This window comes from Pecten maximus, chromosome 18 (assembly GCF_902652985.1).
Source record: "Pecten maximus chromosome 18, xPecMax1.1, whole genome shotgun sequence".
In the NCBI taxonomy this organism is placed as follows: domain Eukaryota; kingdom Metazoa; phylum Mollusca; class Bivalvia; order Pectinida; family Pectinidae; genus Pecten; species Pecten maximus.
This window is the reverse complement of record NC_047032.1, coordinates 384,743-397,839: the sequence shown is the minus strand read 5'-3', so window position 1 is coordinate 397,839 and position 13,097 is coordinate 384,743. Positions and strand designations below refer to the sequence as shown.

Sequence of the window (13,097 nt, the reverse complement as noted above, 5' to 3'; positions counted from 1 at the left end):
CAGTAATCTGGACCAGCGGATACAGTTTGTATAGGGATACATCAGTAATCTGGACCAGAGGATACAGTTTGTACGGCGTACATCAGTAATCTGGACCAGCGGATACAGTTTGTACGGCGTACATTAGTAATCTGGACCAGCGGATACAGTTTGTACAGGGTAAATCAGTAATCTGGACCAGCGGATACAGTTTGTACGGCGTACATCAGTAATCTGGACCAGCGGATACAGTTTGTATAGCGGGCATCAGTAATCTGGACCAGCGGATACAGTTTGTATAGCGTACATCAGTAATCTGGACCAGAGGATACAGTTTGTACAGTGTACATCAGTAATCTGGACCAGCGGATACAGTTTGTATAGCTTACATCAGTAATCTGGACCAGCGGATACAGTTTGTACAGTGTACATCAGTTATCTGGACCAGAGGATACAGTTTGTACGGCGTACATCAGTAATCTGGACCAGCGGATACAGTTTGTATAGCGGGCATCAGTAATCTGGACCAGCGGATACAGTTTGTATAGCGTACATCAGTAATCTGGACCAGAGGATACAGTTTGTACAGTGTACATCAGTAATCTGGACCAGCGGATACAGTTTGTATAGCGTACATCAGTAATCTGGACCAGCGGATACAGTTTGTACAGTGTACATCAGTAATCTGGACCAGAGGATACAGTTTGTATAGCGTACATCAGTAATCTGGACCAGAGGATACAGTTTGTACAGTGTACATCAGTAATCTGGACCAGCGGATACAGTTTGTATAGCGTACATCAGTAATCTGGACCAGCGGATACAGTTTGTACAGCAGAATCTTGTTATTATTTGTCTTTTTAGTACGTACAACAAGACCAAATCCATGTCCGCTAGTAAATCTCAGCCATCTAAATAATAATCAACCAAGAGGCAGTAGAGGTAGGACTGTAGGGGTAGGACAGTAGGGGTAGGACTGTAGGGGGAGGACTGTAGGGGAGGACAGTAGGGGTAGGACTAGAGAGGTAGGACCGTAGGGGGAGGACAGCAGAGGTAGAACTACGGGGAGGACAGTAGACGTAGGACTGTAGGGGGAGGACAGTAGAGGTAGGACAGTAGAGGTAGGACTGTAGGGGGAGAACAGTAGAGGTAGGACTGTAGAGGGAGGACAGTAGGGGAGTACAGTAGAGGTAGGACTGTAGGGGGAGGACAGTAGAGGTAGGACTGTAGGGGAGGACAGTAGGGGAGGACAGTAGAGGTAGGATTGTTGGGGGAGGACAGTAGGGGGGGGACAGTAGAGGTAGAACTGTAGAGGGAGGACAGTAGAGGTAGGACATTAGAGGTAGGACGGTAGGGGAGGACAGTAGAGGTAGGACTGTAGAGGGAGGACAGTAGAGGTAGGACGGTAGGGGAGGACAGTAGAGGTAGGACTGTAGAAGGAGGACAGTAGAGGTAGGACATTAGAGGAAGGACTGTAGAGGGAGGACTGTTGGTTGAGGACAGTAGAGGTAGGACTGTAGAGGTAGGACTGTAGAGGAGGACAGTAGAGGTAGGACTGAAGGGGAGGACAGTAGAGGTAGGACTAATGGGAGGACAGTAGGGGAGGACAGTAGAGGTAGAACTAGGGGGAGGACAGTAGAGGTAGGACAGTAGAGGTAGGACAGTAGAGGTAGGACAGTAGAGGTAGGACAGTAGAGGTAGGACAGTAGAGGTAGGACAGTAGAGGTAGGACAGTAGAGGTAGGACTGTAGGGGGAGGACAGTAGGGGAGGACAGTAGAGGTAGGACTGTAGGGGTAGAAGAGTAGGGGAGGACAGTAGGGGAGGACAGTAGAGGTAGGACTAGAGAGGTAGGACCGTAGGGGGAGGACAGCAGAGGTAGGACTGTAGGGGGAGGACAGTAGAGGTAGGACTGTAGGGGAGGACAGTAGAGGTAGGACTGTAGGGGAGGACAGTAGAGGTAGGACTGCAGGAGGAGGACAGTAGGGGGAGGACTGTAGGGGAGGACAGTAGAGGTAGGACTGTAGGGGGAGGACAGTAGAGGTAGGACAGTAGGGGGAGGACAGTAGGGGAGGACAGTAGAGGTAGGACTGTAGGGGAGGACAGTAGGGGGAGGACTGTAGGGTGAGGATAGTAGAGGTAGGACTGTAAGGGGAAGACAGTAGGGGAGGACAGTAGGGGTAGGACTGTAGGGAGAGGACATGTAGGGGTAGGACTGTAGGGGGAGGACAGTAGAGGTAGGACTGTAGGGGGAGGACAGTAGGGTAGGACTGTAGGGGGAGGACTGTTGGGGGAGGACAGTAGAGGTAGGACTGTAGGGGGAGGACGGTAGGGGTAGGACTGTAGGGGGAGGACAGTAGGGGGAGGACAGTAGAGGTAGGACAGTAGGGGGAGGACAGTAGGGGAGGACAGTAGAGGTAGGACTGTAGGGGGAGGACAGTAGGGGGAGGACAGTAGAGGTAGGACAGTAGGGGGAGGACAGTAGGGGGAGGACAGTAGAGGTAGGACTGTAGGGGGAGGACAGTAGGGGGAGGACAGTAGAGGTAGGACAGTAGGGGGAGGACAGTAGGGGGAGGACAGTAGAGGTAGGACAGTAGGGGGAGGACAGTAGGGGAGGACAGTAGAGGTAGGACTGTAGGGGAGGACAGTAGGGGGAGGACTGTAGGGTGAGGATAGTAGAGGTAGGACTGTAAGGGGAAGACAGTAGGGGAGGACAGTAGAGGTAGGACTGTAGGGAGAGGACAGTAGGGGTAGGACTGTAGGGGGAGGACAGTAGAGGTAGGACTGTAGGGGGAGGACAGTAGGGTAGGACTGTAGGGGGAGGACTGTAGGGGGAGGACTGTTGGGGGAGGACAGTAGGGGTAGGACTGTAGGGGGAGGACAGTAGGGGGAGGACAGTAGAGGTAGGACAGTAGGGGGAGGACAGTAGGGGAGGACAGTAGAGGTAGGACTGTAGGGGGAGGACAGTAGGGGGAGGACAGTAGAGGTAGGACAGTAGGGGGAGGACAGTAGGGGAGGACAGTAGAGGTAGGACTGTAGGGGGAGGACAGTACGGGAGGACAGTAGAGGTAGGACTGTAGGGGAGGACTGTAGGGGAGGACAGTAGAGGTAGGACTGTAGGGGTAGGACTGTAGGGTGAGGACAGTAGAGGTAGGACTGTAGGGGGAGGACAGTAGAGGTAGGACTGTAGGGGGGACAGTAGGGGAGGACAGTAGAGGTAGGACAGTAGGGGGGACAGTAGATGTAGGACTGTAGGGAAGGACAGTAGAGGTAGGACAGTAGGGTGAGTACAGTAGAGGAAGGACTGTAGGGGGATGACAGTAGAGGTAGGACTGTAGGGGAGGACAGTAGGGGAGGACAGTAGAGGAAGGACTGTAGGGGGAGGACAGTAGAGGTAGGACTGTAGGGGGAGGACAGTAGGGGAGGACAGTAGAGGTAGGATTGTTGGGGGAGGACTGTAGGAGGACTGTAGGGGTACAACTGTAGAGGTAGGACAGTAGAGGTAGGACTGTAGGGGGAGGACAGTAGAGGTAGGACAGTAGAGGTAGGACTGTAGGGGAGGACAGTAGAGGTAGGACTGTAGAGGGAGGACAGTAGAGGTAGGACATTAGAGGAAGGACTGTAGAGGGAGGACTGTTGGTTGAGGACAGTAGAGGTAGGACTGTAGGGGAGGACAGTAGAGGTAGGACTGAAGGGGAGGACAGTAGAGGTAGGACTGTAATGGGAGGACAGTAGGGGTGGGACAGTAGTGGTAGGACAGTAGAGGTAGGACAGTAGAGGTAGGACTGTAGGGGAGGACAGTAGAGGTAGGACTGAAGGGGAGGACAGTAGAGGTAGGACTGTAATGGGAGGACAGTAGGGGTAGGACAGTAGTGGTAGGACAGTAGAGGTAGGACAGTAGAGGTAGGACTGTAGGGGAAGGACAGTAGAGGTAGGACTGTAGGGGGAGGACAATAGGGGAGGACAGTAGAGGTAGGACTGTAGGGGTAGGACAGTAGGGGAGGACAGTAGGGGTAGGACTAGAGAGGTAGGACCGTAGGGGAGGACAGCAGAGGTAGGACTGTAGGGGGAGGACAGTAGGGTAGGACTGTAGGGGGAGGACTGTTGGGGGAGGACAGTAGAGCTAGGACTGTAGGGGGAGGACAGTAGGGGTAGGACTGTAGGGGGAGGACAGTAGGGGTAGGACTGTAGGGGGAGGACAGTAGGGGAGGACAGTAGAGGTAGGACTGTAGGGGGAGGACAGTAGGGGAGGACAGTAGAGGTAGGACTGTAGGGGGAGGACAGTAGGGGGAGGACTGTAGGGGGAGGACAGTAGAGGTAGGACTGTAGGGGTAGGACTGTAGGGGAGGACAGTAGAGGAAGGACTGTAGGGGGAGGACAGTAGGGGTGAGGACAATAGGGGTAGGACTGTAGGGTGAGGACTGTAGGGGGAGGACAGTAGGGGGAGGACTGTAGGGGGAGGACAGTAGGGGGAGGACAGTAGGGGGAGGACAGTAGGGGGAGGACTGTAGGGGGAGGACAGTAGGGGGAGGACTGTAGGGTGAGGATAGTAGAGGTAGGACTGTAGGGGTAGGACTGTAGGGGAGGACAGTAGAGGTAGGACTGTAAGGGGAGGACAGTAGGGTAGGACAGTAGGGGTAGGACTGTAGGGAGAGGACAGTAGGGGTAGGACTGTAGGGGGAGGACAGTAGAGGTAGGACTGTAGGGGGAGGACAGTAGAGGTAGGACAGTAGAGGTAGGACTGTAGGGGGAGGACAGTAGGGGTAGGACTGTAGGGGGAGGACAGTAGGACAGAAAACGCTTCAATCGCGTTGATCGGTCATTTCAAAATGGCATCGTCAAGTCGACGTTTAGTAACGTCACTTAGACTTATGTTACTGATTCCCGCACTTTTTGACACTGTTAATTTTTAGATGTTTTGTATCATAAAAGTACATTTAAAAGAAAATTGAATGGTTTCTCGTATGACAAAATATTTCGATATGTTTCACTCTTTATTCGCACTCGTGAAAATACCGATATTTTTGCAAACTCGTGAAGTATATGATATATATTCAATGGGAAACCATTCAATATCCTCTATATTTTATGTAGATCCGAAAGTACTCACTAATGTTGATGTACATGTATTTTAAATATCGTCTGCTGAGTTGGTAGCAAAATTGAATCCACATATGAAATCTAAGAGAGATCTAACAAAACCTTTCTGTAAATTAGAAACTTCACTTGATGTTGAAATGCATTCCAGTACTTCTCCAGAATCAAACTCAAATAGGCACAACTAGGGACCAATGAAGTTTGAGAAAAAATTCTCTCGGTAAAATCAAAGATCGCCGTCTGATGATGGCGAGATAAAAAGATATATACAATCGACCGGCTTGAGTCTAATAATCATGTGTTGTTTATAAAAATCAAACATAGAAAGGAAAACATATAGAACATCTGAGTCGTGCTTACGTTTTCGTAAACCACGGCTCAATGCGTGTGTGCGCTCTTATCACGGAAACTTTTATGCAAATACGCTGGAGTTGATTGTGAATCACTGCGAGGAAGGTCAATGTCGTTTGGGTTTGTGAATCGGCCGCATCATGTTACAAACATTACGTTAACACTTTGTCGACACATACAATTCACACATTTAAAATTAAGATACAATTTAAACTTACCAGAAAGGTTGACAAGTTGCGTTTAAGTCATATTATCCAGAAACCGTCTTGTAAACAAGTGTAGTTCACTTCAACAATACTATTTGCATACGTAAACAAAACGATGAAAACCTCCCGGTCCAAAGTACGTTTATCGCTGGGGAATCACGAACATATACGTGTAACCTTCATCACATATCAGAGGCGTATACACAAAATAAAGTCGTGCAAACAAAATGATCAACATCAAATCGTGCACCGTCCAAGACGAACTTTCCTATGTTTACATGCAGTCGGCCATGTGCTTTGAGTTTTGACGTAGCCGGTCTGACGGAGAAGTCCGATGCGGGTGCCAGAACGGAAATGCCCGATTAAAAGTACTGCTATTAAAGATCGGATGTTTTTATACACAAAAGAAACTTATTTACCTCTTGTGCAATGTTCAAGGTCGAACGCTCGGGCCAGCTGCCTGAAAGTACGGATATTTGGAGGGGAAATAAGGCAAACGAATCTACATATGACCCCGTTAAAACCGAGTTCATTAAAAACATTAGTGTTACATTGAGTGAAATCAGAAGGACATGAAACACAAGTTAAATGTGATCTGAAGTCAAGGAAATTAGAATGCTTTCACTAGTTCCCCAACGATAATTTAATCGGGTGTGACATTTATAAAAATGAATAAATAAATCTACTAGATAAATAAATTAATCTTCTAACCATTTAGAATTACTGGGTTGTTGAATTGATTTACATTATATATATTGTCAATATAGGCTATCAATGTCGTCGGTAACCACAGGCACTCGCCTCGCCAATACGGCAAATATGATAGCTCATTAAATGCCAAACCATGCAAGCTGTCATTTATTACATTTTTACCAGTGAAATATCAAAAATTAATTTTTCGTGAAAAATATCAAAATATTAGCCCCACTCGTGAAATATTTTTGGTATTACTGAAGACACTGTTAGATATCCTCTATTTATTTCATTCAAATTATGTCAAACATTTTATTTATTTCATGATAATCATATATGTCGTTCGGGAGGTTCAGCTTGATGAAGACCTTTATAAATGGTAATTTGACGTTTTTGAGAACATGATCTCGACTTAACCCGGGTTTGACTTAATTACTGTATGTATGGCAAGCCAAAGTAGAAAAAAGTCACTATTTATGGATATCCATAAATCATTTCGAATATCCATAAATCATTTTTGAATATCTATAAATGAATTATGGATATCCATAAGTCATTTATGGATATCCATAATTCATTTATGGATATTTATAATTCGACTTATTTATGGATATTTAAATAGAGAATACATGGTCAGTGTCTTAAAATATAAGCTGTATTTTGGCGAGGGTAAAGAAAGACAGAAGTGGCGAGCCTTGGCGAGCCACTTTTGTCTTTCTGTCCCGAGCCAAAAATACAGCTTATATTTTAAGACACTGACCATGTATTCTATTTATCCTGCAACAGTCATAAAAATAATCATCAAAAATAATCATTTTGAAGTGAAACGGTGTCAAAAATGACAGAAATATGTTCGCCTTTCAAACGTAGTTTCACTTTGAAGTAGGTCAGTCGAACTGACGCACGTGCTAAGATTCCAAAATACAGTTGTTTTCCGTCACTGCCGTATACAGCAAAAATATATACGGTGGGTGTATTCCGACAATGCGGTGGCAGTTGCAGGATAAAAATGAATTATGGATATCCATCAATCGAACCACGGCCAGCAGGGTAGACAACTCTTGATTGTCAATATCGGAACTCCTCTGACTTTTTACAAGTTATTTGTGTTTTTGTTTTGGTAATTTTAATCTAGATTTGAAATCGGTAATATGCACATTATATGAGAGATACTTTAAACGCACATAGAAATGAATATTAAATTGAAGAAAATTCATTCATGTCCTCTCTATTTGACAGCGTATGGATCATAGTGTTCGTAGAGTGTAGAATGTACCTGTCGTTGGTGTATGTATGGCAGGTGTAGTCGACTTAACCCGGGTTTGACATACTGTATGTAAGGCGGGTGTAGTCGACTTAACCCGGGTTTGACATACTGTATGTAAGGCGGGTGTCGTCGACTTAACCCGGGTTTGACTTACTGTATGTATGGCGGGTATCGTCGACTTAACCCGGGTTTGACTTACTGTATGTAAGGCGGGTGTCGTCGACTTAACCCGGGTTTGACTTACTGTAGGTAAGGCGGGTGTCGTCGACTTAACCCGGGTTTGACATACTGTATGTATGGCGGGTATCGCCGACTTAACCCGGGTTTGACTTACTGTAGGTAAGGTGGGTGTAGTCGACTTAACCCGGGTTTGACTTACTGTAGGTAAGGCGGGTGTTGTCGACTTAACCCGGGTTTGACTTACTGTAGGTAAGGCGGGTGTCGTCGACTTAACCCGGGTTTGACTTACTGTATGTAAGGCGGGTATCGTCGACTTAACCCGGGTTTGACTTACTGTAGGTAAGGCGGGTGTTGTCGACTTAACCCGGGTTTGACCTACTGTATGTATGGCGGGTGTTGTCGACTTAACCCGGGTTTGACATACTGTATGTATGGCGGGTATCGTCGACTTAACCTGGGTTTAACTTACTGTATGTATGGCGGGTATCGTCGACTTAACCCGGGTTTGACATACTGTATGTATGGCGGGCATCGTCGACTTAACCCGGGTTTGACATACTGTATGTATGGCGGGTGTCGTCGACTTAACCCTGGTTTGACTTACTGTAGGTAAGGCGGGTATCGTCGACTTAACCCGGGTTTGACATACTGTATGTATGGCGGGTATCGTCGACTTAACCCGGGTTTGACATACTGTATGTATGGCGGGTATCGTCGACTTAACCTGGGTTTAACTTACTGTATGTATGGCGGGTATCGTCGACTTAACCCGGGTTTGACATACTGTATGTATGGCGGGCATCGTCGACTTAACCCGGGTTTGACTTACTGTAGGTAAGGCGGGTATCGTCGACTTAACCAGGGTTTGACATACTGTATGTATGGCGGGTATCGTCGACTTAACCTGGGTTTAACTTACTGTATGTATGGCGGGTATCGTCGACTTAACCCGGGTTTGACTTACTGTAGGTAAGATGGATATCGTCGACTTTACCCGGGTTTGACTTACTGTATGTAAGTCGGGTATCGTCGACTTAACCCGGGTTTGACATACTGTATGTATGGCGGGTATCGTCGACTTAACCCGGGTTTGACATACTGTATGTATGGCGGGTATCGTCGACTTAACCCGGGTTTGACATACTGTATTTATGGCGGGTATCGTCGACTTAACCCGGGTTTGACTTACTGTAGGTAAGGCGGGTATCGTCGACTTAACCCGGGTTTGACTTACTGTAGGTAATGCGGGTGTTGTCGACTTAACCCGGGTTTGACATACTGTATGTATGGCGGGTATCGTCGACTTAACCCGGGTTTGACTTACTGTAGGTAAGGCGGGTATCGTCGACTTAACCAGGGTTTGACATACTGTAGGTAAGGCGGGTATCGTCGAATTAACCCGGGTTTGACATACTGTAGGTAAGGCGGGTATCGTCGACTTAACCAGGGTTTGACATACTGTAGGTAAGGCGGGTATCGTCGACTTAACCCGGGTTTGACATACTGTAGGTAAGGCGGGTATCGTCGAATTAACCCGGGTTTGACATACTGTATGTATGGCGGGTATCGTCGACTTAACCCGGGTTTGACATACTGTATGTATGGCGGGTATCGTCGACTTAACCCGGGTTTGACATACTGTATGTATGGCGGGTATCGTCGACTTAACCCGGGTTTGACTTACTGTAGGTAAGGTGGGTGTCGTCGACAAAGGAGAAGATCGTCACTATTCATCATGTCAATTTAGATTTTATTGTGATGGCTTGATCGATTTTCATTTTGATTGATGGTTGTGTCATTATGTCGATATTCTTTGTTATTAAATAATTCACACCGAAAGATATCTCGGATTACAAAAAAGTATTAATAAGATAATTTATTCATTATAAAATATATATCATAAACTAAAGGGTTATTAATTAAGTACTAAATCAACATTGCTCCAATGATACATGGGGATAATTAGTAGGAGTGTGCATGGTAATCGAACAGTTATTCAAATGAAAAATGAAAATGAATAAATAATTAAATAAAATACCGCCGACCGAGCGGACGGTGGAATCTGACTGCGCCACATCGTGTGCTCACTTGCTTATCGGGCAGATTCATGCTCAGGCTGAACTTTCTCAATCCTTTGACATTACAAAGTGCTATGTGAAAATAAACAATTTTTAAAACATATTTCAAAAGAACTGGACAGTCTAGTACAGAAAATCATCATCATTTATAGAACAAAAAGAAAAAATAACTGCAAACCATAAAGAAAATACATTTTAGGTTATAGATTTCATAAACATCTCGGCGCAAGTTGTTAAAAATACAAATAAATTTGATGAGAAATTTGATCTCGCTAATTGCTCACCTGTCTATCAATGATACATTTTCGCTAGTTCTCACATTTAATTGTGCTCCGTTTAATCAGTCTGTTTTCTCGAAGAAATGTTTTACGTATGTTGGCTTATCTGGTACAATTTCCCGATCATGGATGGTTGTGACTCGGGTTGGTATTATATGCATGTACCAGAGCTCTTTCATATCACGTGGAAGAGGGTCATTGGAACAGGGTCATTTCAAGTTCAATGCCACACTAAGTATTATTTAGCAATACAGTGGTTGATAAACATACATGCAAACATGTAAAAAATTGGGTCAAATTTCGGTCGACAAGTACACTACGTATATATAAGTAGGTTGGCCATGTTATCTAAGTAATCGCCATATCTATTGATTACAAGCGAGCTGTATAACACTAATCTCACATCAGATAGGATCGCCACATGCATGTGAAGTGCCTTTATTCTCAAGTCTTTGTAAGAAATCCCAAGGCTCTACTACCTAATAAAGACTTGCAATACATATAATATTATTTTCTGATTTTTTTTTCAGGGGGAAAAGTACCAGAGAAAAAACTGATACCTAATATAATGTCATATGTAATCCAACCATTAGCGGTAACAACTTGTTACGCTATCGGACATCTTCGTCTCTTTCCGACAAGCTCTTCCGAGAACTCAAGGTGCTTTTGGAAGACGCAATTTGTCACATTTAGAATAGTTTCGGGGTTATGATTTCTTCAAAGTAATGTCATTTTGGGATTTAACGGTTGAATTCTCGATTAGATACCTTATGCAGAGATTGCGAAACACCAGGCATTCCGAGAATAAGGCTAGGAAAGTCAAGGTTTTCATTTTTTTTTTTTTTATAATTTGTCATTTCAAGAAATAAATAAGAACATTTCCAACAGTAGCACAATAAAGTCGTCATTTAGAAATCGATAGCATTGAGAGTTAGAATGAAATGATGAGCGAAAAGCGACATATTTCCCAGCCGGCTTGTCACATTATACATCGTAATCACAATCATTACTGATTGCAATTCATGAATAAGCAAATATACTGTACCAAGTATTTGTGCGAGGAATATAAAGGACATCGAAATGAAATTGGGTGTGGTTTAGTTTGATATTGTTATAGAAAGCCGGTACGCCATGCTAAATGCTTTTTTGGGAAATGCTTAGGTTGGAAGGCTTTATGCAAAACATGATGTTTTTGTGAAATAGACTTACATCAGGCCTAGGATATTTGAAATGTAATTAAGTTTCTCCAGCTGCTTAAGACAGTGTTTATAGTCTGGCTATCCTCAATTACAAAAGAAACGTTTTTCCCTATTAACGTTTTATGATGTGGTACAACGGAGAGAAGCCAAAATCACAGCATTAGGCCGGTCTCTACCCATAGCAGAGACACCATTTTATCTCTACAGAGCCGAAACACCATCTGGTCTCTACACATAGCCGAGACAACATCCGCTCTTTACCCATAGCCGACACACCATCCGGTCTCAACAGATGAATGACACACCACCCGGTCTCTACAGAGCCGACACACCATCCGGTCTCTACAGATAACCGACACACCATCTGGTCTCTACAGAGCCGACACAACATCCGGTCTTTACCCATAACCGACACACCATCCGGTCTCTACAGATAACTGACACACCATCTGGTCTCTACAGAGCCGAGGCAACATCTTATCTCTACAGATAACCGACACACCATCCGGTCTCTACAGAGCCGAGGCAACATCTTATCTCTACAGATAACCGACACACCATCCGGTCTCTACAGAGCCGAGGCAACATCTTATCTCTACAGATAACCGACACACCATCCGGTCTCTACAGAGCCGAGGCAACATCTTATCTCTACAGATAACCGACACACCATCCGGTCTCTACAGATAACCGACACACCATCCGGTCTCTACAGAGCCGACACACCATCCGGTCTCTACAGAGCCGACACACCATCCGGTCTCTACAGAGCCGAGGCAACATCTTATCTCTACAGATAACCGACACACCATCCGGTCTCTACAGAGCCGAGGAAACATCTTATCTCTACAGATAACCGACACACCATCCGGTCTCTACAGAGCCGAGGCAACATCTTATCTCTACAGATAACCGACACACCATCCGGTCTCTACAGATAACCGACACACCATCCGGTCTCTACAGAGCCGACACACCATCCGGTCTCTACAGAGCTGACCCACTATCTGGTCTTTACAGATAACCGACACACCATCCCGTTTCTACCCATAGCCGACACACCATCCGATTTCTACTGAAAACTGACACACCATCCGGTGTCTACAAATAATTGACACACCATCTGGTCTCTACAGATAACTGACACACCAACTGGTCTCTACAGATAACCGACACACTATCCGGTCCCTACAGATAACCGACACACCATCCGGTCTCTACAGAGCCGACACACCATCCGGTCTCTACAGAGCCGAGGCAACATCTTATCTCTACAGATAACCGACACACCATCCAGTCTCTACAGAGCCGAGGCAACATCTTATCTCTACAGATAACCGACACACCATCCGGTCTCTACAGAGCCGAGGCAACATCTTATCTCTACAGATAACCGACACACCATCCGGTCTCTACAGATAGCCAACACACCATCCGGTCTCTACAGATAACTGACACACCATCTGGTCTCTACAGATAACCGACACACCATCCGGTCTCTACAGATAACCGACACACCATCCGGTCTCTACAGAGCCGACACACCATCCGATTTCTACAGAGCCGACACACCATCTGGTCTCTACAGATAACCGACACACCATCTGGTCTCTACAGAGCCGAAACACCATCCGGTCTCTACAGATAACCGACACACCATCTGGTCTCTACAGAGCCGACACACCATCCGGTCTCTACAGAACCGACACACCATCCGGTCTCTACAGATAACGGACACACTATCCGGTCTCTACAGATAACCGACACACCA

General features: G+C 45.8%; 1 protein-coding gene across 1 annotated transcript in view; it reads right to left on the bottom strand.

Annotated features, from left to right (window-relative positions):
* LOC117316846 overlaps nucleotides 1-5,977 on the bottom strand; it is a 35,190-nt gene extending 29,213 nt beyond the window's left edge. The window contains exon 1 of the mRNA XM_033871627.1: nucleotides 5,644-5,977. The gene's annotated coding sequence lies outside the window, so the exon portion shown is untranslated. The remainder of the gene's footprint in view (nucleotides 1-5,643) is intronic.
* Nucleotides 5,978-13,097: the final 7,120 nt, after the last annotated feature.